The sequence below is a fragment of the Haliotis rubra genome, unplaced genomic scaffold, assembly GCF_003918875.1.
Source record: "Haliotis rubra isolate DU_JTF1 unplaced genomic scaffold, ASM391887v1 Scf2006, whole genome shotgun sequence".
NCBI lineage: Eukaryota > Metazoa > Mollusca > Gastropoda > Lepetellida > Haliotidae > Haliotis > Haliotis rubra.
The window spans coordinates 43,243-69,773 of NW_025766011.1; the positions used below are offsets into that span (position 1 = coordinate 43,243).

The window sequence follows — 26,531 nt, forward strand, 5'->3', positions numbered from 1 at the left end:
ACTGCTAAAAGCGGCGTAAAACTATACTCACTCACCCACTTTACGTAAATCATCATTCGTTGACACATGTCATCGCACCCCAACAGCTCATGCTGTTAATCACTGGATTGTCTGGTCCAGACTCGATTAAATTCAGACCGCCGCCATATAGCTGGGATATATTGCTTAGATCGGCCTTAAACAACAAACAAACAGTCTATTCAAACACATATTAAACTTTCAAACATGTAACGGTTTCTTCGAATAGTATTTAAATAACAGTTTCATGGTTATTTTTCAGAATTGTTATCCAGTATCTGCCGTTACACCTTCATAACGTTGGATTAGAAACCCCGTTGTAGATGTCGCAGGCAACACTGTCACCCCGTTGTACTTCACAGATGGTCGTCGGAGATGCGCCTGGGTGCTTACTTTGTACAGTGGATTAAAATCAGAACATATGTCACAAGTATTTGAATAAATATACAATTAAATACAATGTCTATGAAAGAAATTGTTTACCGATTCATGCAAGAACTGCTTTAATGACGTATCATCTGTTGCTAACGCTTGTTTCTGTTTCTGTTTATCCAAGATATACGTTTATATGATAGTGAAACAGCACAGTGAGTGAGTTTAGTTTTACGAGTTTAGTTTTAGCTTTTAGCAATATTCCAGCTATATCACGGCGGGAGACACCAGAAATGGGCTTCACATATTGTACCCATGTGGGGAATCGAACCCGGGTCTTCTGCGTGTTGAACGAACGCTTTAACCCCTACGCTATCCCCCGCCCCGAAACAGTACAGTGTCCGACTGGTGAATGAGTGAGTGAGTTAAGTTTTACGCTGCACTCAGCAATATTCCAGTTATTTGGCGGCGGTCTGTAAATAATCGAGTCTGGATTAGACAATCCATAGCTGACTATTGGAAGTCATCCCTTTTCATAGACCTAATTTTAGGTTGCAGTGGAAATTGTTGTGCACATATGGTTAGCAAAACTATGTGTTTCAATATGAAAGGTCTCTTCATGTTTAGCTCAGGTAGGTAAATCAGAATCAGATATGACCTAGGACTGACTGACTGACTGAGTTTGGTTTTACGCCACTTTTAGCAATATCCAGCAATATCACGGCGGGAGACACCAGAAGTGGGCTTCACTCATTGTACCCATGTGGGGAATCGAACCCGGGTCTTTGGCGTGACGAGCAAACGTTTTAACCACTAGACTACCCCACCGCCCCTATGATTTAGGAGACTATGCGGGTTGGTTTCTCTGTTGTTTAACGCCGCACTCATCAATACTCCAGCTATGTGGCGGGGCCTGTAAATACTCGAGTGTGGACCCACAAAATCCAGTGATTAACATTATGAACATCGATGTACGCATTTGGGATACTATGTGTCAACCAAGTCAGCGCGCCTGACCACCCGATCCTGTTAGTCGCCTCTTACGACAAGTATGGGTTGCTACAGAGGATGGGGATGCTTTCTGAAGTAAACCAACAAATATTTACTTGCTTCTACCAGATTTTGTCATAAATGGTGGTCAAATGGTATTTTTCTTATTTAGGAATGGACAACTTTAAATGTCAGTGGACATAAAAGATGTCAGATGTAAACAGCGCTGATATGAAAACAGAGTTCCAGTAGTTAGCAAGTCTCTCAATAACAAAGACTTAATACTTGCCATAAATATCATTGTACAACATTATTCTTCCATATGGTATGTTGGATTCACATATGCCTTGCCTTAATACTTGCCATAAATATCATTGTACAACATTATTCTTCCATATGATATGTTGATTCACATATGCCTCTTTGCATAAATATCTTTAATACTCTGCCATAAATATCATTGTACAACATTATTCTTCCATATGATATGTTGGATTCACATATGCCTTCTGCCTTAATACTTCTGCCATAAATATCATTGTACAACATTATTCTTCCATATGATATGTTGGATTCACATATGCCTTGCCTTAATACTTGCCATAAATATCATTGTACAACATTATTCTTCCATATGATATGTTGGATTCACATATGCCTTGCCCTTAATACTTGCCATAAATATCATTGTACAACATTATTCTTCCATATGATATGTTGGATTCACATATGCCTTGCCTTAATACTTTGCCATAAATATCATTGTACAACATTATTCTTCCATATGATATGTTGATTCACATATGCCTTGGCCTTAATACTCTGCCATAAATATCATTGTACAACATTATTCTTCCATATGATATGTTGGATTCACATATGCCTTGCCTTAATACTTGCCATAAATATCATTGTACAACATTATTCTTCCATATGATATGTTGGATTCACATATGCCTTGTCAATCTGTGGTTCAATGTTGAGTGAGTGAGTTTAGTTTTACACCGCACTCAGCAATATTCGAGCTACATGGCGGCGGTCTGTACATAATCGAGTCTGGACCAGACAATCATGTGATCAACAGCATGAGCATCTATATGTGTAATTGGGAACCGATGAGGTGCGTGGGTCAATGTGGAGGCTGATAGATACAACAGTACTGTAGTAAGCAAAAGGCTTGATGAATTGCTCTATTGCATTTATTGAGTAGTGAGTGTATGGCTTCAAGTGGACAGACCGCAAATGAAAATAACCAGCATAAACATATTACCTTCCAGTATATTGTTTTATGGGGGATTTCTTTTCAATGTGAAGTTTAAACTTTCAAAACGTCTGAAAATTAGATAGCATTCTCCAAATCTAACAGAAAATTAATCTGAAAATAATTTCTTTCCTACTGTTAGTCTGGCTGACTCAATACACTCCACTGGTACATACTACATTTCAGTTTTGGCTTATCCAAAGTTAAAAAAATCATAGATTGGCTTTCTCTGGTCTATCGGCAACTACGCTGAAAAGGAAGAAAACCATATTTCGACAAAGGCTGCTGAGCCTTCTGAGAAGTGTTGTCAAATACATGTGACATGTGTGCGATCGATCGGGCTACCAGAATACACAGTTGCAGTTCTTTGTTCATAACACATTAAATTAGCCAGAAATGATGTGACATCAGTGTTGCCGGGTCTACTAGTATGAAACGCCGATCTGATGCGCGTCTGTTGGCAGGTATTGGATGATGATTCTGAAACAAGTAAATCTTCGTTAAATAGACTGACGTACAAAAGAAAGTACACACCTGATGTTTTGGGATTATTTGAAAAGTGTTCTGATTTTGACTGGCAACTTCACAATTGGGCACAATATCTGTGGTGTTTTGGCAGCATATTAGGAAAGTCTGTGACGTATATATCACTGTAAAAACTCTTTTCAAAACATTTACGTCGCCTTTGGGAAAGTAATCCAAAAGCACCGGGTGTATACTTTCTTTTGTACGTCAGTGTAGAGAGATCCATGATTTCCATATTGTCAGTTGCTGATGTGAAGGTCGCCTACTATGTTTAGATGGGAGAACATTTAAGGGGGTGAGCATTCTCAGCTAGAAACTGATGTGTTTCAGTCTGCTTTCCAAACTGGACTTAGGTGTCTGGGCTCCTGAAGTTTTTAAACGCAAAGTAAGACCTGTATAAAATAAACGATTCTTATGATATGCCCCATTACTCCTCACGCCCTTAGTAATTTTAAAAAAATAAATTTGAAGTATGTTTAAAACCTTCTCAAACAAAATTTGGTTTTTGTGTCTATTTATCTACGGTGGACTGTGTGTGGGGGTCCACATTAAAATATTGTACTTCACTAACCGAAGGTTCAGTATATACACATACACGTACACATACACACAGATACATAAACATATACAATATACATATATTAATATATTAAACTAATGGTTATGGGATTGATCATTCTTATAAAGTTTATTTGTAGGACTTTCGAGACTTTCAGTTCAAAATGCCTTGGATGTAAAAACTAGACTGGATGAAATTAAAATCTAACACATTTAACAGATTCCCAGTTTTCAGACGAGATTGTGATCAGTGACCACTGACCTTTCAGCCTGAAGTTTGAGGTTGGTCTTCAGGAAGTCTAATATGGGCGCTTTGTACGTAGGGTTCCTGTCCTTGTCGAAAGCGCCGATGCAGGTGATCTGGAGGAAGCAGGCGGGGTCGGTGTTGTGCAGGCGGAACTGACGCAGTTGAGTTGCTGGAACACGACATCCAGAACGACAATTTAGTTTGAAATGATGCTTGAGGGAAATGTTTTGCAGATAAAATAATCATATTTCACAGCTTCCTTTTTCTGTACGAATACCATCCCATCCATGTTGTCCAGTTATATGACCGTATTGTAGAACATGGACAGTTCAGTCTATAATAGTGGCTACCAAGACTCATCCTATTGCAAGAAACATGTAGGTCGTGTATACTTGGCAGCTCTCGATGTTAATTCCATAATCGTGGCTACCAAGACTCGTCACATTGCAACCAGATTGCAGGTAATGTAATAACATATCACTTCCCCATTGTTCACAATAACAACCTATTTGTGGTTTATTCAGACATAGCCAGAAATATTGTGGACATTCCAAGAAATGGACCTGGCGTGACAATGACTTCAGTTAGTTGGGTTCCAAGGCTTCCCAGAAGAATAAAACGAGCATTTGGTTCATCGTCTCGCGCAAATTGATCGTTTTGAAGCAGACCACTGTCAACCAGACACAAACACTGTGCCAACACTGGAAACTAGCCAACAGCTTGTTCACCTCGTAATGTGATAGCTGGTTACTTATATTACCCACCCTATATTATAAGAATAAATCTATAAAATCTGTCCAGCTAAGGAACTGCTTTCGACATCAAATTTGGAATTTTCCCCTTACGTCTACCATAAAACATATCAACCAAGAATACATCTTTAAAATCTATATACTTTTCGAGTCTTTTATCTTCGTTTGTGTTCATGGATTGTAGAAAGAGAATTGCTCGATGGTCAGTGTTATCATTGGTAAGAATCTACCAATTCCATAAGCATTTTCTTAACAAAAAGACATCTTCGAATTCTGAAAGTCCAAATATGGAATTGCTTCTGACATCAAATTTAGAATGTCATCCATATAACCATTTGAAGGCTTTGGTAAGGAACTGACACGTTATAATCCTGATAAAGAGCTTTTGAGCAAAGCGTCGTATGACGAAATCCCTGTAGAAAGAGCAAGCTACATGTACCTCAAAGACGTAAAATGCAGACACCCAAAGGAGCTGCTGTCATAAAGCTCGACATTAACAGGTGACCAAGGAATACCCCCTAGAATATATCAATTTTCGGCCAATATTTTGCAATTGTGTGAGAGTATTCTTAAAAAATGAATAGTGTTTTCTGTTTAACTCTACTCATTTGGGGTGCATTTGTAAAGGTTTTTAATTGCAGTTTTTAAAGAAATTATTTCAGTAAATTTGGAGAACTGAACGTATACATACGGAATGACAGCATGAAACTTGCTATTACACAGCTACAGTTACATGGCTTTATTGGTCAAGAGGCAGTAGTTGAAAGGGTTTTCTTATCACAGATGGGGCGGTGGGGTAGCCTAGTGGTTAAAGCGTTCGTCACGCCGAAGACCCGGTTTGATTCCCCAGATGGGAACAATGTTAGAAGCCCATTTCCGGTGTCTCCCCGCCGTGATATTGCTGGAATATTGCTAAAAGCGGCGTAAAACCATACTCGTTCGCTCCTATCACAGATACTACCGTTATATTTTTGGAATACCTCTGAAGGCCGCCCAATACTGTATCAAAGGTAAAAACATCAATTAGAAAATATATATAAATATGTCAAATGTTTTGCCTGAACTTAGAAAAATATTAATCGAATTAGCCTCTCAGTCCTACAGATAAGAACAGGTCCATCGATTTGTGGTTGCGTGAGCATATGTCCCTACCTCCATGGGTCTGTCCAGGACTTTAGCAATCAGCTCTATGAGTCTGGTCTCCAGTTGTGGGGGTATGTCCGTGTCTTTAGGTTGGTGTACAACACACACATCGGCATGATGACGTCAGGGTGGACGTAGACAGCAAGAAACAAACTGCAACAAAATAAATTATTTTAATGTAATAATATCCTGGCTACGCTCTTAAGAAACAAAACACATCGGCAAACTTTGAAAAACTGTACTTATATTTGAAGTGATACATGGGTGAAACTAGTGTTCTGTGGGTATGGCAATACTGACTACCTGTCTGAAGACAAATACGTTCATGGGTGGAATTGTGGGTTGGGTGGGGAGGGATGGGTCGGCGCTTGTGTACAAATCAGTGCCCAATGTGGTCATCGTGTGCTATTAACCAAACTTTCCTTGTCCACGGATTCTGTCCTGTAAAGTTTTCCGTTTCAACTCTGCACAGGAATGTACATTGTAGATGCCTTTGACGACTTTGTTAGATTCATCAATGAGATATGCAAGCGGATACATCCTGAAGATGCGGACACTGAGAGACGTATCAGATGATTAAAGTGATGTACGATAGAGGCGTGGACCATGGTGCGCCCATCATCAAACAAAGCTCCTTTGAGCAGCTGGGCTGATATTGGCGCTATACATACATTAGTATGATGAAATATTAGTACGACCAATGACCTGAAAGTACATACAGATCTAACGTGTGGCGTACACAATGATAGACCCATTATGGATCTGTGGACAATGATAAACCCATCATGGTCAGAGGGTCAATAATAGACCCATTATGGATCTATGGACAATGATAAACCCATCATGGTCAGAGGGTCAATGATAGACCTATTATGGATCTATGGACAATGATAAACCCATCATGGTCAGAGAGACAATGAAACACCCTTTATGGATCTATGGACAATGATAAATCCATCATGGTCAGAGTGTCAATGAAACATCCTTTATGGATCTATAGACAATGATAAACCCATCATGGTCAGAGGGTCAATGAAACTCCCTTTATGGATCTATGGACAATGATAAACCCATCATGGTCAGAGGGTCAGTGATAGACCTATTATGGATCTATGGACAATGATAAACCCATCATGGTCAGAGGGACAATGACAGACCCATTATGGATCTATGGACAATGATAAACCCATTATGGATCTATGGACATTGATAAACCCATCATGGTCAAAGGGACAAAGAAACACCCTTTATGGATCTATGGACAATAATAAACCCATCATGGTCAGAGGGTCAATGATAAACCCATCATGGTCAGAGGGTCAATAATAGACCCATTATGGACCCATGGACAATGATAAACCCATCGAGATCAGAGGGACTCTGATACACCCATTATGAATATATGGACAATGATAAACCCATCATGGTCAGAGGGATTCTGAAAGGCCCATTATTGATCTATGGACAATGACAAACCCATCATGGTCAGAGGGACAATGATAGACCCATTATGGATCTAAGGACAATGATAAACCCATCATGGTCAGAGGGACAATGACAGACCCATTATGGATCTATGGACAATGATAAACCCATCGTGGTCAGAGGGACTATGGCAGAGCCATTATGGATCTATGGACAATGATACACCCATCATGGTCAGAGGGACAATGATAGACCCATTATGGATCTATGGACAATTATAAACCAACCAATGTTATAAGGACAATTGCAGACCCATAATGCTATACTGGATATATGAACAACAGTAGACCCATCATGGATCTATGGACAATTACAGACCCACCATGGTAACGGGATCTATGGACAATGATAAACCCATAGAGGTTATAAGGACAACAATAGAGCAGGCATGGGCTAGCACACAATGATAAACCCATCATAGATATGTGGACAATGATAGCCCCCATCTTTGTGATGAGGACCATAACAGGACCTGAAGGTGAAAATCGAAATATACATCGAGTTCCACTTTACGAGTGTTAAAATGGCGTACGGGGTACAACGTAACTAAATTATACGTTTTGAATGTCGTCATGCATACAATTGTATTCAGTACATTTGGGTCAATTTCAATGTTATATATCCTATTATATACAATGAGGGAGTGAGTGAACTAAAATCTAACGTCACATCGGCATTATTGCAGCCATATCGTGACCAGGATTTGAATAATAAATAATGTAGTAATAAATAGAGTCAAATTATAAATCCCTGACAACGAAGGACAGTAAGATAACTAGAGGATCACACGTATAGATATAAAACTAGTAGGAATATACTAAAACCTTTTAACGATAGAATATAATAAAATATAAAAACAGGCTATATATTGCCAACAATTGGAGGGAGATCACCATACTAGGGACAATGGGCACTTACAGTACATTTGCTTCCTGCATGGACCCTAGCTGGATTTACACCATCCCTTCAGCCGTTAGCAATTCAGTCAAATCTAGCCCGATTAAATACAAGATGTATCCGATTTTTATAGAAGCTTCTTGAATGTGAATATAAATGCGCTCCACGATTTGAAAAGGAACAACATTTAAGTAACAACCATGACAGATTTTGAAACAATACACTTACCAGGATCAGCCTTTCGCGCTACTCCCGACGACTGAAAATGTCTTAACTGTCGCCGTGTCCAACATATACTTCCAAACTTACAAGGGTTTCAATAACGTAACAATTGAAAGGATTTATGACAGACTATGACAATGTTTAAAGAATATGTTCGCTGAAACAGAGGGTTTTTCAACTGTTAGAGAGTAATACGTGTCTTGGACTTTGACAAATGGTCGTAATTTTTAAAATACACGTGCAGAAACAAAAGGGCTGTTGAATGTAGAATCAATATGAACTTTGTTGACTGTAACATCTGAACAGCTGTAAATGCAAACTCGATGTAATTTGTCATCAGATTGAAATATAATCATTTGCGTTTTACAAATATGTTAATATCAGTTTTAGTTTGAAATTTCACGTGAATCGTGTTGTTACCAGATAAAATAAATTACAAAGTAATTTTCCATTAATTTGTTGATTAATAATAAAACATGAACCACAACATATGGCATCAGTGACATCAAGCTCACACAAGCTGTTTCACAGGCTCCTGGAGAATACATTTGGTTTTTTGTATTGTATTGACACGTGTATTTTGTCTGTATGCTGTATAAATTCAATATATGCTACAGTTACATAAACGTAAATGATATTGATGTTACAGTGAGTGAACTTTACGCCGCTTTTAGCAATATTCCAGCAATATCATTGGGGAGAGACACCAGAATTCGGCTTCACACATTGTACCCATATGGGAAATCGAACCCGGGCGTGACGTGCGAACGCTTTAACCATTAGGCTACCCCACCGCCCCTCTAATAATACAAGATTTCATGTATGGTATTTGGCCATTTCACTTGCAATTTCAAAATGAATATTCTCACATTTCCTTAGTAATGAAACGGCAGGGTTTGTGTCACGTGATTACCTGTTAACTGGTCACACAAATGACAGCCACTTGTGTTGTGGTTGTAGCGTCCACCCGGAGAGCGGAAGGTCGCGGGTACGATCCCCGACCGCGTCATACCAAAAGACGTTAAAATATGGCACTTGTTGGGCCCTGCCTGGCGCTCGGCATTGACAAGGGTACATCAAGGACTGGTTGGCTCGGAGTCAGTATAATGTGTCTGAGTGGGGTAGCACTATAAAACCAGCTTCAGTCTGGGCTAGTACAAGCAGCACACACACATACACACGCATGCACGTCGTCATCTGAGCGAAATATTCGCTAGCACGACGTTAAACCAATTTCACCTCACTGAACAGGCACTTGTACGGGCGTTTCACGGAAACACACGAGGATCTCGCGGTTGTCTGAATAATACCACCAAGAAAGCTATTTTTTCACGTGCACATGAAATCTATGGTTGAACATCTGCTGGATCATGATGTTGATAACAGGATTGTCTGCCCAGACTCGATTATTTAAGGACCGCCAGCATATAGCTGGAATATTGCTGGGAAACAGAAAACAGATAAATATGAAGGACCCTGCAATATACATCGACGTGCTAAAAACCCGCTGCCATAGGTTAAAAGTTCTATTGTGAAATAACCACAAAAGATAGATCCATAAAACAATATGAACAGAGAAATGCAGCTTTCATCCGAGAATAGCATCATCTGCTCCTCACGTCGCTGCCAACGTCGAACTCTCCGGGCCCATCTAAGCCTCCGTCGACGATGTTCGGTTGTCAACTGCTGTACCCGGATTGGTCTGTAAGCCTCGATTCCATAGGATCTCAGTCGTCTGGCTACTGTGTATCAGCTTACACGTTGACCCAAGCCATGCGCTGCTGATGACGTCGCCGTGAGGAAGCGGTTTCTGGGATGCAGCGTGCGCTGATCGTGGCTGAGGTCAGGCCTAGCTGACGGTATCGCTGCATGAGTTCTTACAACGTGGGTCTGGGTGGCTCCCATTTCGATCATTCCGATCGCAAGTTCTCGTTGTAGATAAAGGTTTATCGAACCATTCTTTTGATTTTTTAATAGAATGAATGTCTGGCAATCAGGTTTAATATCCGTTTGGCATTTATTGTTTTCGCTTTGCTTGAAAAACATGCAAACCATATTTGGACAAAATGGTGAAAAAGCATGCATTGCATGCCTTATTTCCAAGTGGAAAATTCATTGTTGCGTGCGAGCGATGTGTTTCCATGTGATGGTGATTGAAGGTGAATTTGGAATTTTTGGTAATTTCAATTTCAAAGTGTTAACGCTTCTTTAGCCCGTCACTTAATCTTTGCAAGGAGTTTTATGGACCTTTGGGATGTAGTACAAACAGGAATCGGCATATCTTACATATGGCATTGATTCGCAATTAAAAACTAAACATTTTTAAACTAGCCAGTCAAAGAACTCGGTGTAAAATCAACAAACGACAAAGAAATATAGTGTAATTCATGTATTGTAATATGATGTAACTAACAATTGTATTGCAAAACTAAGTTTACACATCAATACAAATAACTACAAAGTAGCATCATACAAAAACAGTGAGTCATGTGGCACAGTGGTTATCTCCCATTTGACAGACACCCAGTTGACAGACACTGAACTAGAAGGGAAATTAGGGTAACCCCTAGAGGTATAATGGAACAGTCCACTGTTTAGCAAGTAGAGCAGGGTGAGCCTGAAGCAGGTCTCGTTACTGAGAAGTTTGATTGTAGGTAAATAGAACATTGTTGTGTTTAAATGATAAATGATTTCTCTTCTCAAAATTGTTTTTACTATCAATTATTATCGAATATAAAACAGGTTTGTCACTGAGAGGTTTGATTGTGTTTATTGATAAAAAGCCCCTCCTCAATAATAGCATATGTACAACAGAAGTTAACTGAGAAAACGTTGTGTGGAGAGATATAGATATGTACATATTTGAAACATTCTGATTTGCAGTTAATGAGACACCTGCATTGCCATGTAAGATCTGATTAATATCAATCAGTGTTCTAATGTTAACAATACTTTCTAAAGATTTAACAGTTTATGGCTTTGAGTAGTATGCAATGGTGATTCAAGGACGTAATGAAAAACATTCTCACATCCATGGCGACATTGACATGATGCGTCATATTTTAAATATTTATTCTAAATAAATCGTAATTAAGTGAACTCGTCATGTATCTTAATACTGTGTGCAAAACATATAACTTCTTTATTCCATATGCATAATATTTAGGTTCACATTTGTCTTTATTTGATTTATATGATTTATCAGTGTCGCAATTTCTAACAGATAAGCTAATGTTTTCAATATAATGATGCCGACTCCCGTTAGACTAGAAGGTTAAACCGAAATGTTTGTAAAAACTGTTTTCATATTGCAGCAATAAATATTCCAATTACTGTCTTTTCGTCCATCTTTTCAAAATAAACAATAGAGCTTCAGTTTTAATACAAGACAAATCTTATGGATAACAACTTCTTGATTCATGTTATCCATAAGATTTGTCTTGTATTACTACACCAACTTCTAAATGCCTTTGAAGAATTAAGCTTCAGTTTGTTCCTGTCTTTTTATTTGGACTATTCCACAGTAATGTGTAAGAACAGGTAGTAGATAATCTGTTCACTGAACCGTAAATGTTGTTGTTTTAAAGTGTCTGCGAACTGGCTGTTTGCGTAATGGGAGGACACCGGCACAGTAGAAAGACGATGGAAATGAAACATACAACTTTATGGATGACAACTTCCTATTTATTGCATAGAGCGACTTTTCGATGTGGAGCCTTACATCGTTATATATGAGAGGTATATATACATAGTATGTTTTGACAAACAGCAGATTAACAATAACAACAATATGTAATTGAATAACCACTGGCACAGAATTATGAGAGGTCAGTGGGAGGCTAAAACAACAAATGAGACTGGTATGGAAGCCAATAAACAAGGGGATTAGGTTGTAATAACACGCTGATTGGGTGCTTAATAGAGTCTATAGTTTGATTAATTCTTCATAGGCCGATGGTATGTATTGTTGATGGTGTTGAATATGATGATGGAAATACTCAACTCACTGCCGCAATGGTTTAATAAAATGCATCAGTATCCAGGGTGAGAGTGATCTTCACGCTATTGCTCGTCTACTAGGAACTTAGATGTAATGTCATAGGAGAGGCAAGAGTATGTCTCCCTATGTCTATATCCAGAATATTCTCCAACTCCATGGGTCAGAATATAGCTGAAAGACTCATAGGGTTGTAGTACCATGTAGTACCTTCCAGAACATTTAACCAATCCATAAGCCTTCAAAACCCGAAGACATGAAAATATTACTCTAATGAAAGATTTTGTTTATTTTGTAAATCCAAAGGTATTAATGTTGTTGAAGATGAGTGGCATATTTTGTATATTTGTGAATGTTTCTCTGATATTCGAGGGAAATATATTGGGAAATATTTAAGTAAGCCGCCGAAAATAAACAACTTTATCCATATTATGCAATCTGTAAATGTCGATATCATTAAGAATGTTTCTTTATCCTTATATAATGTACAAAATTATAATAAAGAGCAGAACATTTTATAAATCATTGTGTACCATTCATATGATGTGTGATCACGCATTTGACTGTATTATGGGCCAGTGGCCTTTACTGAATAAAACTGTCTGTCTGTCTGTCTGTCTGTCAAAACCCGAAGCCTTAACAGTCTCATAATCAGAACTCATATCAGTAGGTAAGGCACAATATTCTTCCTGAGTTCTTCTTCCAAGGATACGTTGCACCCACTGATCCGCTGATTATGATTCCATTTCAAATTCTTCGAAATTAAGAAAGGTTTTCAACATCACGTTCAGAAAAAGTCTGAACAAGTGTAATCTGTCTTTAAGATCAAATGATCTATCCCCTGACGAGGTACCGTGAGAGATGAGTTTGTTATTCAGTTTGTTGTATCCGAATATGAACCTTTCTGTCTTCTCTTTCTGTCCAAGCTTTTACGGTTTCCAGTGTCAGCTTCGACCCTCATTTTTCTCACTCAGTTTCTTCAGTTTGTGAAATTTCTTTCGCCACTTCAGAATTTCTGTCTCCACTAAAATTTCTTCTTCTACCAAGAAAGTGATGACATTTTTTGTTGATATCAGCAGTAGGTTTACCAGATTTGATATCAAGTTCGTAATATTTGGCCAGTTGGACCAGTTAAGATGAGCAAAGAGAAAGTGATGACATTTTTCTTGATATCAGCAGTAGGTTTACCAGAGTTTAAGCCAAGTTCGTAATATTTGGCGACTTGGACCAGTTAAGATGAAGATGACTTCTTCCATAGAAGGCTGACAAAGAAACCTCGTTAAACAAAAACACCATAGTGATTGTTGATTTCACACAATATTAAACAATTACAATTTAATCCAAACATTTTACTGATAAAAAGTATTAAAGCCATGTTAAACCGGTAACGGGGAACTCATGAGATTCTAATGGTTTTATAAGTAGAATGAACGAGCTGTGAAGGAGAGAGTTTCAATTTCAATGATTTCTGCGACCTCAACCATTATATATGATGTCTCTGTAATTTTGCATATTTACATATAATTTCGTCCGTTGTATTTGTTAAAATGCACTTTCAAAATAGCCAATGAATTTCTGGCTATGTATCAACTGCAACAACGATGGTGTGACGTCATCACTGTGGTGTAAATCTCGGTTAAATATAAAACTGTTGTGTATGAGAAGTGAAGGCACACTCCAATGTCAGCGATACAGCTGTGTTCGTACGTATAGCAATGTTGTTACGTGCAACACTACAATTTCAACCATACACAACATGGTATACCGCTGTATCTTCTGCATCACTTGTGATATAGTGAGATAGATAGGCTGGTGGTGAAACTATTCGTACTGGTGGGATCTCAACACCAGCGTGGGACACTCGGGAACGCTTAAGTCAGCCACGGAGACCAACTTGCGTGGGAAGAACTAATTTGGTTGACGAGTTGACCAAACATTCTTCATCTGTTGGATCCTTACATGATACAACTACTGATAACAGAACACGAAGCGGCCATAGAAGCCAGGTTTAAGGCGCTGCAATTCGCTGTTCAGAGTGGCGTGCCTTTGTTACGCCAGAAACATAGGATCGTTCGAAGCCGGTTTGCCTCTATTTCTTGGTTTATTGGCACCATGCCTTTGCTTTTAGGTTTCTTCAAAGTGGTAGCCTCGTGAGATCTAAATCAGCTCCGGGCTTCCTTCCATATTCAGCTGACATGCCGTGATGTAACTGGAATACTGCCACAAGCGGCGTTAAACAGTATTCTATCAGCAATTCACTCTCATACACTCACTCACACACTCACACACACACGCACGCACGCACCCTCGCGTGCATATATAATCTCTGGACCTTTAAGGTGAAAGTTGTATTTAAAACGCATTACTGTTTATGTTTGTTGCAAAAAATCCTTGAACAGATACTGTGTTCATGACAAAACAGAGTTTCATGATTTAATGTTGAATTCACATTTGACAAAATAATCCTGAAATCTCTTTTGCCTTATATACAAAACGTCAACATAGGAGAAAAAAAACCTGTCTTGATCATCCGATAGTTCAGTGTGTAGTACTCGGCAGTTGCTATTGTTTTGCGTGATATGATTGTTACAATATTGCACATTATGTATTTCATTAATATCCAACGACGGAGGCCAAAGCTTATCAAGACGTCTGAGGCATTGTAATAAGATGGACAGAGTTCTCTCCCTTGGGTGTGCCAGGCAACAATATCACCAGCCGTTCATGTCCATATTCGCCATAAGTGTTCTAAGTAGGCACCTTCTCCCACCATTGTGGGTTTTCACTAAAGCGGAAAGTGACCAAGATGTTTAAACGGGTTTTCTCCTTTATTTGAAATGTAACAAAACCATTGTGATTGAACTGAAATACTGTTAACAGAGTCAACAAAACAACACAGAACACACTATCACCAACACAATGGACATAAATTTGGCCTGTTATAAGAAATGTCAAAGTTCAGTGCAGTCTCTACTGGCCTATTAAATCCCAAAGCAGATCCTTAAAAATAACTTTAAAATATTTTCACAAACTGAACATCTGTCTAACCTTGCTGCCATACCCCCTGGTGGAATTTTAAAATGAATATGATAAAAAGAAAATATGAATGACCTCCAAAACTTCCGGCCAAAAAATATCCCCAGTGGTGGGAAATATAAGCCCAATGTTTAAGATACATGTTAAGTAAGATTAGTTATATATAGATACGATATTATTGCCTTTATAGTCTGTTTGCAGTGAAAACGCACCGATGAATTTCACATTAAACAAAAAAATTAAAACAAATAAAGTGAAATTAAGAATGTGATTCCTCATAATTTTACCTTGCCAATTGAACATTTAAATCCCAGAATTGTATTCAACTTAGGATAAAAGTTGTTTAACAAACGATTATAGATTCAAATCGATATTTCTGGTTTGTATTACAATTGGGTAAGCGCAGTAGTTGGAACAGTGACACAAATGTTCATAAATGTACGTAAGAGCGTTAACTTAGAACAACCCTTGTCGTTCTTGGTGTTTCATTTGATGTGCATACCCTTGTCATACAAACCGATAATAGCGATGTGAAACTATGATCGTTTGTTAAACAACTTTTATCCCTAAGTTGAATAAATGATTTATATGTTCAATTGGCAAGGTAAAATCATGAGGATTTGCGAGTCTTAATTTCACTCTGTTTAGTTTACATTTTGGTTTAAAGTGAAATTCATCTGACGTTTTCACTGCAAACAAACTATACAATTATATGTCCTAAAAAACATTTTGAAAGCGCACGTACAATCTACAAGTACAAGCACACAGGATCGTCAGAAATTGACACACGAGAGCCGTTATGTAAACAAACGCACGTGCGTGTATTTGAATTTGAATTAAAAAAACATTGTGATTAAACTGAAATACTGTTAACAGCGTCACCAAAACAACACAGAGCCCACTCTCACCAACACAATGGACTGATAGACTGGAGCATCTTTTCAAAGACATATCTACTTTCCATTATTGTCTCTATCACGTTTGGTGCGTGAGAGTGGTGTCTAAATTCCTTTGATATCAGTGAGCTGTTTGATCATCCTGATTGTCAGAAATGTTTACGGGACCCAGGTTCGATTCCCCACATGGGTGTACAATGAATGAAGATCATTTGTGAAGACTGTCCCCGCTGTGATATTGCTGGAATATTGACAAGAGCGGAGTAAACCTTAACTCAATCACTCACTCGTTTTAGAAACACATGATCGGGATATAACCTTATGATAAGAATAATCTCTTAACGTTCAGGGGTGGTGAGGTAGCCTTATGATTAAAGCGTTGGCTCGTCACGCCGAAGACCCGGGTTCGATTCCCCACATGGGTACAATTTGTGAAACGCATTTGTGGTGTTCCCGGCTGTGATGTTGCTGGAATATTGACAAGAGCGGAGTAAACCTTAACTCACTCCACTCAGAAGTGTGGCCATCTCCGTGGCTGGGGTACTGCATCTCCCGTGGCTTTGGGTACTGCTGTGTTGTGGTCAGACAACCAACACCCACTTTTATACTCACTCGCCCCTTTTATACTACTATTTAGCGTAACAGGTGGATGCTACCAGTAGGATGGCGGACACGCTTACTGTCTTCCCGAACACCCGGTGTCGTCAAAGCGTAAGCGGTTTACTGCAGACCACGTTAGAAAAAAGTTTCAGGCGCACCCCTTCGTGCACACGTGAAGATCCTGGGTTAGAATTGATCTTCAGCAACCCATGCTTGTCATAAGAGGCGACTAACAGGGATCGGGTAGCCAGGCTCGCTGGCTTGGTTGACAGTCATCAGTTCCCAACTGGGCAGGATCGACGTTTCATGCTGTTGATCACCGGATTGTCCGGTCCAGACTCGATGATTAATTACAGCATCGCCGCAATATAACTGTAACATTGCTGAGTGCGCGTAAAACTAAACTCATTCACCCCTCTAAGTGGGATAAGGGAGACTGAAAAACGGCAGCAATATACCAATAGTTGACAGATATTTGAGTGTTAACATTTGCGTGCATTTACTTGAACTGGCTGTTTCCTCTGTTGGATTGAAGCACGGATAATGTTCCTTTTGAAACTATAACAACAATTTCAATGTAAAGTTTCATGGGTGGATATTGAGATCACAAGAAGACGTGGTGGTGTATGGTCATGTGCACAGAGTCAGGTCACAAAACCAGGTGAAGTTAAGCAACGTTGGCACAGGGAATCCTTTGGATGAGTGACCGTGTTTGGCAGCTTAACTCCTGAGAGTTTCCTAGGACTTCAGATCTGTCTCACTGCGAAGCACGTGTGATACATGTAGTCCTCACCTTTAGGCACGTGAGTTTGTCAATGGGGCGCATGTGAGGCAGGGGATGGGTGGGCATGTGGAGATATGTGGAGATATGGAGATAGGTGGCCGTGAAGAGATAGGGTGGCAATGATGGAGGATAGGTGGCCATATGGAGCGTGGGCAATATGGAAACATGGAAATGGGCATGCGTGAAGATAAAAGCAACATGGAGAGACAGGGTGGCACATGTGAGAGATAGGTGGGTATGCCGGAGATAGGTGGACATGTGAAGATAGGTAGCAATATGGGAGATAGGTGGCCATGGGGACATGTGGCCACGTGGAAGATAGTGGTCAAGTAGGCTGGTAGCTGGGCAAATGTGGCTGGATGGGTGACCATGGAGGCTGACAGTGAGGGACCTCGAGGTAAGGATCGTTGGGCCATGTGGAGATTCAGGCCATGTGGAGATAAGATGCTGACTGAGGCCATGAAACAGTCGGCATGTAGGTTTCCTTTCCCAAGGTGTAAAAGCTCAGGCCACAAGCAGGAATAATATGTCCAAACTGTGGGACCATGGACAAACAGGTTACTGCACATGAGGCAACAGAGGCGGAATAGTGGACTCTGATGTGAGATACGTGGACCGAGAGGTGGGCAGTGGACATATGTGAGACATGTGACAGTCCTGAGAGGTGGAACAGTGGGACATAATGTGAGAAACGTGGCCGAGAGGTCCGAATGAGACAAGGACATGTGGCCAAGGTAGGAATAGGACACATAAGTGAGATATAGCCGAGAGGCTAGTGGACATAGCAGTGAGATGTGGATAACAGTGGACACATGTGAGACATAATGTTGGCCTTGAGGTCGAGGAGGAATAGTGGACATACGGTTAGAATGTACAAGAGGTGTGATAAATGGACAGATATACGCAATAGAATAGTGGACATAAGTAGAATTAGGGACATGTGATCACAGAGGAGGTGGACAGTGGAGGTGAGAGGAAAATGGAGGAAAAGAGTGGAAATAAGAGGTGAGACAGGACCGAGGTGAGTGGAACACAAGACACAAGGAGGACACACAAGGACCACAGACACTGACATGGAGGTGACACAAGCCAAGGAACAAGGTGGAGGACCCGGAGGAAGACACAGGACCCAGTGGACGCATGGAGGACATGGAGACACACGGACAAAGGACATGGTCAAGGACACACACATGGACCCAAGATGGAGGCATGGACCAAGACACAACCAAGGACAAGGAACATGGTGGACACAACAGAGAGGTGAGACGAGTGGACACAAGGAGGACACAAGGAACACTGGACACAGGACATGGACAAGACATGGCCAAGGAACAAGGACACAAGGTGAGACAAGGAACAAGGCACAAGAGGTGGACAGTGGACACAGTGAGACGGCACATATGTGGAATGGACACAAGGAACGGAGTGGACACAAGGTGTGGCCAAGGTGGACACAAGGTGAGGTGGAGACGCAGGACATATGTGGACACAAGAGGTGGATGGTGGACATAAAGACATGTGTGGCCAAGAAGGAGATATGGACAAGGAATGGCCCAGAATGGATAGGTGGACAGTGGACCATGCCAAGGACAGGAATCCTGAAGGACCACAGTGGAGGAAGGACAATGAAGGCAGACAGAAAATGGAGGGACTTAAGGACACAGATATGGCACTGTGGATATGGAGACCAAGGTGGACATAAGGTGGAATATGGATATAAAGGAGGAGGAAAAGGTGAGTAGAAAGAGTGGATATGGAGGAGGAATAGTGGACATGGAAATATGGACCCTGAGGACAAGGAGACGAGTGGACATAATAGTGGGACAGGAAATGGTATAAATGGAGGGGTGGAATAGTGGAATGGAAGGTGGAGGTGGATGGAGGTGGACAGTGGAGGTGGGTGGACATGGCTGGTGGATGGAGACGAAAGATATGGATGTCCAACAGTGGACGATATGGCCGACAGTAGACATGAGATATGGAAGGAAACGGCCACACATGGCCGGACCGAGATCGACAGGACGACATATGGAGACATGACGACGAAGGACACAACGGACCCAGGACACATGGAATGGACATGGACATGGACATGGACAAGGTGGACCAGGCCACAAGGACACAGGAACATGGAGGACACAAGACAAGGAACAGGACACATGGCCCCATGGACACACACGGAGGAAGGACACAAGGCACACGGAGGACAACACCAAGGACACAAGGCATGGAGGTCAAAGGACCGGACAGGACAAGGACCAAGGACACATGGAGGTGGACAAGGAGGAAAAGAAAGGACACGAGAGGACACAGCCCGGGGAGGCCAACCCACAGGAAATATGGCATGGCCCTGAGCCGGACACAAATGGAGGACACATGGACAGGACACAGACAACCCTGAGGAGGACATGGACACAAGACATGGAGGCCCACAGGACACAAGGAGACAAAATGAGGCCGACAGACACAAGGCATGGCCCTGAGTGACACAGGACCCGAAGGACAACCAGGGCCAAGGAGACATGGCCCTGAGCCGGACAGTGAGACATGGAGGTGGACTGAGACAACGGACAGTGGACATGGAGGTGGAAGGACACATGAGAACACAGACACAACGGATGGCCAAGGACACAACAGTGGACAAGGCATGGACCAAGAGGTGGACACAGGAAGGCACACAAGGAGGTGAGACACAGGACAGACGAAGGACACACAGGAAATACAGAGGTGGACACACAAGACACAAGGATAACGGAGCTGGACACACATGGACCCAAGGAATGGACATGGCACACACACATGGCCCCACACACTGGACAAGGACATCCCACCTGAGGAGGACACATGAGGAACGTACAAGAACAAGGAATGGACAGTGGACATGGACCAAGAGGTGGAGGACAAGGAAGAGGTGGACAGTGAGACACAAGAGGACAAGGTGGATAACGAGGAGGTGGAAAAGGACATGTGAGACAGTGGACATGAGATATGTACAAGGACATATGTGAGGCACACTTGAGGTGGAGGTGGACAAGGAAAGATAACGGATGGACAGGTGAGACTGTCAGACAAGGAACGGAAGGAGAGATGGATATGGAGGTGAGATAAAATAAGGAAGGACATATGTGGATAAAATGGACAAGGTGAGATAAATGGACATAAGAGATAAGGTGGAATACAAGAGGTGGATGGTGGACAAGGAATGGACAGAGGTGGAGGAAAAAGTGGACATGGTGGACAGTGGAATGAAGGAAGAGGTGGATGGTGGATAAGATAAAGGTGGACATGGAGGTGGACAAATGGAAGATGGAGTGGACATAGTGGAGGAGGGACTGAAGAAAGAAATGAAGCAGACTACCCATAAAGAAAGAAGGGAGTTATGGAAGGAAGATTGAAGGAAAAGAGGTGGACATGAAATGGTAGTGGATGGAAAGGAATAAAAGGACTGGATGGATATAAGGTGAGAGGAGACTGGTGGATATGTGGAAGAAATGTGGATAGTGGATAGGAAAGGAGGCAGCAAGAGAAAGAGTGGACATGAAAGGATATGGTGGAATAGTGGAATGGATAGTGGACAGTGGTGGAAGGAATAGGAATAGGGACATAAACCTATATGAGAGGAAATAGTGGAATGGAGGTGGGATGAAAGGGATAAAATCAAAACGACGAACCAAGAGGACGACGACATGGATATGGATGGATAGTGACATAAGGACCGGACACGAAATACGATAACGACGGAACGGACATGGCGTCAAGACATAAGATAACGGATGGACATGGCACGACGACCACACACAAACGGACAGGACCAAGGAAATATGGAATGGACACAAGGACAAGGACAGCGGAGGCGGACCAAGACGGACAAGATACGACACATGGACATGGCCCCACACACAGACGGACACAAGTGGATGGACATGGACAAGGACCAAGGTGGACAGGACAAGGCCAAAGGACCGACAGCGGACCAAGGACCAGGACATGGACAAGGAGGACACACAGCCCGGAGACAAGGAACACAACCCCAGGAACAGTGGCCGACACATGGACACAAGACATGGACACAGTGGCCCCGGAGGTGGACAAAGGACAAGGAGACACCCAGGTGGACAAGACAAGGACAAGGACGAAGAGGACACACGACCAGGCCACAAGGACAGCACAGACAGGAGCGGACAGTGGAGACAAGGTGAGACATGGCCCTGAGGTGGACACACTGAGGCACAAGGACAAGGAGGAACACAAGGACAACGAAAATGGACACAAGACATGGCCAAGAGGAGGACACGAGACAACGGCCCCACACATATGGACCAAGGACAAGGAAATGGACATGACACATGGACACAAGGACCCAGGAGGTGGAATGGATATGGATACAAGGAAAAGGAAGGACATAACGAGAGGTGGAAATATGGACATAAGGAGACAAAATATGGACAAGGTGAGGAGGAGGGACGGAGGTGAGACATAAGGTGGAATGTGGAGTGGACATAAGGTGGACATAAAGATATGGACATAAGGAGTGGAGGTGAGATTTATATGGAAATGGACATAAAGATATGGAAGAAGGAGGGATAAGGAATGGAATGGAATGGACATAGTGGAGTGGACCACATAAACAGTGAAAATAAATAACTTTAGTGGAAAAGGAATAATGGAAGGACAAGAAAGAAAGAACGGAAAACGGAAAAGGATGGACTTGAAAAGGAAAGAAGTGGATAGTGGATGGAAGAATAAAAGGACTGGATATAAGGTGGATATGGAGACTGGTGGACATATGGAATAGTGGACAGGAAAGAGGAGGAACAAGAGGAAAGAGTGGACATGGATATGGACATAGTGGAAATATAAATGGATAGTGGAGATAAGGAATAATGGAATAGTGGACAGGAAACGAATGGAAGGAACATATGGAGGGGTGAGTGGATATGGAAGGTGGATATGGAACCAGAGGTGGACATAAGGAGGTGGATGGAAAGGAGATATGGAGGAGGAATGGACATAAGGAAGGGACATAAGGATATAGTGGACAGTGGAGAGGTGGAATGGAAATGAAGGTGGATATATGGAAGGTGGACATAAGGATAGGGAATGGAGGACGGAATGGACATGGATAAATGGATAGTGGACAGGAGATATGGGGGTGGCAGTGGAAGGAATGGACATAAAGAATGAAGGATAGTGGACATATGGGGAGATGTAATCCTGAGGGATGGACACATGAGATGCATCCTGAGGACTGAGGTGGATCACACAACCTGAGACCACATGGACACAGAGATCTAGGACGAAGACAGTGGACACAAGGTGAGGAAATCGTGGCCAAGAGGACACAAGGAGGTGGCAAACGTGGACCCAGAGACGGACCCAAGAGGACAAGGAACATGGCCGAGGTGGAGGACAGGACAAGGTGGACAGTGAGGTGGAGGACATGGGACACAAGGAATGGACATGGAGGACACAGACATATGGCCAAGAGGCCACAAGGACACAGATGGAGGACAGTGGACCAAGACATGGACAGGACCGAGAGGAGGAGGGACATGGAGGTGGACACACAAGGAGACAAGCCACACACATGAGAGGTGAGTGACACAGGTGGACACAGGATGGAACGGACAAGGTGAGGTGGACAGGACAGGACACAGCCCACAGGTGGAGGCAGACACAAGGAGGTGGACAGGACACAGACCACAAGGACACAACAAGGAGGTGGCACAGTGGAGGACACTGAGGCACAGTGGACACACAAGGATGGACACACAGTGGACAGGCATGGACAAGGACAACACCAAGATGGACAGAGGTGGACCAAGACACATGGACAAGGAACATGGAGACAAATGGACACAGTGGCCGGAGGACGAGGTGGACACAGGACAGACACAAGGACACAGGCACAAGACACATGGACATGGACACAGGACAAGGTGGAGGACACATGGACAACCCGAGACACAAGTGGACACATGGACAAGGCACACGGAGGTGGACACACACAGACACAAGGACACAAGGACACACAAGGAGGAAGGACACATGGACACAAGCACAGGCACAGTGGACAGGTGAGACACTTAACGGAGGACACAGGAAAGGAGTCTGGTATACACACAGGAATAGCACATGTGGACATGGTGGAAGTGGAATGGAAATGGAATGGACACATGGAACAGGAAGCCCAGGAGGAAAAGGAGTGGAATGGATAGAACGGAAAGCACATGGATATGAACACACATGGAGACACGGAAACGGAATGGAGTGACCGGAAAGAATAATAATGAAAGACCACACAGAAAATACGGAGCATGGACAAACTGGACACAGTGGAAGTGGATGGATGGAATGGAGCAGGAGCAGATGGATAGACAGCCCAACGAAATATGGAGTATGGAAGATGGAGCCACATACATGTGAAATAAAATATAACGAAAGAACACACAGGTATGGAAGGAATGTGGTGGTATACATGATTAAAGAAATGGAAGGCAGCCCATTGACCATGAAGAGGAAATGGATGCCATGACATCTTATAAGTCTTAAACACTTTTATTGGATTTAGGTTGTGGTTATAGTGAAGAATCTAATAATAAACAGGATGGTCTGAAACTAGGACTTGTGGAATGGAATGGAAAGGAATAAAGAAACCAGTGGAACGAATATTTAGTGAAGATGTGGAAAGAAGGAATGAGAATATTCTGAACACAACACACATAGAGGGTGGTTTATAATATCCTCTATCAATCATATCCAGCCTTAAGTTTTCTAAACTCCTTCGTTTGTTTTAGAAACTAGAATACCAAGCCGCCTCCTGTCACCGACAGTCAATTTTCTGGGCCTACCTGCGCCTCCCTGGTGCTCAATGCCATATCCATTTGCAATATTTTTCAAAACACGCTAAAAAGTGAACAAAGGGATGTCTGTTCTAACTTGAAATCACTTTAGCTGATCTGATGTCCTTGTTGTAACACTCTAAAATCAACTTCCTCTTCTCTAAATCATCCATACTGAGGATCACTGAAAATGTCGTCTGCTAGCAAGTAAACAAAGGGGGATAACTCTTCACAAACTAATGAAAAAGGATTAACGGGGTTGTCTCCTCTTGAATGAAACCAAGCACTTGATAGCTGGTCAAGGTTGTTTTACTAGACATCCAATTAAAAACATTCTTAAAATTCTCAATAATGTCTGGTCATACTATGTCAGCTACGATAAGATAAGCTGAGGGAAGCAAACGGCATGTCATAACAATTTCCGTCATATTGCCAAAGACCAAGCGTTACAGTAATACAAATCGTATTGTTTCTGTCGTTTTTGTAAATTGAGCGATGGTGTGTTCCGTTGCCTGGGGATGCACGGAATCATCGAACTTTGGAAAGAGCCACCATTTTTACCGTTTCCCAAGTAAAGAGACAGATTTAGGCACGATAAATGCTACGATTATTCCGAGTCGGACGCGCATGAAAGAAACATGTACACATGGGGTATGGAAATCCCAAAGCTAGGCTGAAGAAGGAAGAAGTACCCACGAGATTCATTTATGCTCCATCATTCCCTGTTACAACTTACTGTCAGTGGTATTTTTAACATAAATTAGATTAAAGTCCGATTGCCAGTCGAATTGCCCCCTCTACAAATTGCCCAAGCAAATTTAGTCAAATTGCCCCGAAGTTTTGGTCAAATTGCCCCAGTGGGGGTAATCAAAATGCCCCAATATATTTAAATTGATTAAATATACTCCATAAATACATAGTTTTGTCAACTTTGACATTATGTTCTTCATATTGTTATAAGGTTAAAAAAGGCATCTGTTATACAAGAAACGTATCACAAATTAGTTAGTGAGGATTACTGTGATTGCATCAGAAAAGCAATGCTATTACGGCTTGGTAATAAAGTAAGGGATCAAAACAACAGGATAAATCTTATTGACAGAACAGGAAAGTCCTTTTAGGTATTAATGAACAATGAATCAAGGATGAGAGTTTTAGTAATTTTCCGATCACGAGGCAAGACATGAGACCATGGAATGATGTAATTTTTAACAAATCAGAGGGATTGTATAGGGTCATGTGACAAGGTTGGAGCAGGCTCGAACACCTTAAAAAGATACCGTCAGCACTAGAAAGTGGTGCGGGTTACAAAGTCAGCAGAGCGTTCGCATCGCGATCGATATCCATATCTGGTGAAGAGCTTGCCCCACCCTGTCCAGACCACGCACCTTTGTAATGAAGAGAGGGATGGAGTAAAGCTATGTGAGTATAAAACCTGGTGTTGAGTTTTTCATTGTATGCTAGAGTGCCAGCACATGAATGAAATGTGTTTATTGAGGAGTTACAGTCGTCTGACCTCTCACTCCTAGACTTAACATCCCATGGACCAAGCGAGTGTGTAACTTGAGCTTACATCACCCCCTGACAATGCGGAACGGCCATTTTAATAGGTAACTGGTTATAGGGTTTACTAACACCCAAATCCCGGTTACGACAATATAAAAGTAAATACATAGTTATGAGCTTACTAAAGGAACGTTTTTCAGAAATATTACTGCCTAATAACTATTATATGAAGAACATAATATCAAAGTTGACAAAAACTATGCATTTACGGCACATATTTAATCAATTTAAATAAATTGGGGCATTTTGACCAAATTAGAATGCTGGGGCATTTTGTACTGGTACCCAGTTCGACTGGTACCCATGAGAAATATCAAAATCAGTAAAAGATTTCGCATGA

General features: G+C 41.7%; 1 long non-coding RNA gene across 1 annotated transcript; it reads left to right on the plus strand.

Moving 5' to 3' along the window:
* The first annotated feature begins 11,385 nt into the window (after positions 1-11,385).
* Positions 11,386-24,076, plus strand: LOC124275668. The gene is made up of 3 exons (XR_006898334.1): positions 11,386-11,466; positions 18,504-18,508; positions 24,066-24,076. It is a non-coding gene; the product is annotated as an uncharacterized LOC124275668 (long non-coding RNA).
* The last annotated feature ends 2,455 nt before the right edge of the window (positions 24,077-26,531 follow it).